Below are 1,229 nucleotides of genomic sequence, written 5' to 3'. Positions count from 1 at the left end.
TATAGTGGTTAATCCACCTATTTAGGGAGTATTATGAAGTGTTAATAAATTAATTGACAAAAAAATAAAACGATGCCCTTGTACTATTAAAGAGAGTTTAATATACATTAATACATATGTAGAATGTTTTAGAAAATTTAAAACAACACTAAAGATCATAGGTTTTAATATATAGAACATTTATCGGAAAACTCAATATTTTCGTAGGAGTTAACACATATATTTTGAGAAAATTTTAAAAATATGAAAATACTGTTTTAATGCATAGTTGCATCTTTCACTAACATATGATTAATGTCAAAGAAGTTTGAAACTTTTGTTGTCTTCGTTTTTCTATAAAATAGTGATTTTATAGTGGTTAGTTCACCAATTTAGGGAGTATTATAAAGTTTTATTAAATTAAATGACAAAAAATTAAAACTATGCCCATGTACAATGAAAGAGAGTTTATTATACATTAATACAAATGTAGAATGTGTTTAGAAATTTTAAAGCAACAATAAAGATCATAGGCTTCAGTATATAAAACATTTACCGAAAAATTCAATATTTTCGTAGGGGTTAACATTTAGATTTTGAAAAAATTCAAAAATATGAAAATATTTTTTTAATGCATAGTTGCACCATTCACTAACATAGCGATTTTATAGTGGTTAGTTCACAAATATAGGGAGTATTATGAAGTTCTACTAAATAAATTGACAAAAAATTAAAACGATTATCATGTTCCCTGAAATAGAGTTTAATATACATTAATTCAAATTTAGAATGTTTTAGAAATTTGAAAACTACACTAAAGATAATAGGCTTCAGTATATAGAACATTTACCGGAAAACTCAATATTTTCGTAGGGGGTAACACATATATTTTGAGAAAAATTCAAAAATATGAAAATACTGTTTTAATGCATAGTTGCATCTTTCACTAACATATGTTGAATGTCAAAGAGGTTTAGAACTTTTGTTGTCTTCATTTCTCTATAAAATAGCGATTTTATAGTGGTTAGTCCACCAATTTAGGGAGTATTATGAAATTTTACTAAATAAAATGACAAAATTAAAACGATGCCCATGTACAATAAAAGAGTGTTTATTATACATTAATACAAATGTATAATGTGTTTAGAAATTTTAAAACAACATTAAATATCATAGGCTTCAGTATATAGAACAATTACCGGAAAACTCTATTTTCGTAGGAGTTAACACATATATTTTGAGAAAAATTT

The sequence above is a fragment of the Brassica oleracea genome, chromosome C4 (genome assembly GCF_000695525.1).
Source record: "Brassica oleracea var. oleracea cultivar TO1000 chromosome C4, BOL, whole genome shotgun sequence".
Classification (NCBI taxonomy): domain Eukaryota; kingdom Viridiplantae; phylum Streptophyta; class Magnoliopsida; order Brassicales; family Brassicaceae; genus Brassica; species Brassica oleracea.
The sequence above is the reverse complement of the archived record's forward strand: the minus strand, read 5'-3'. Positions refer to the sequence as shown.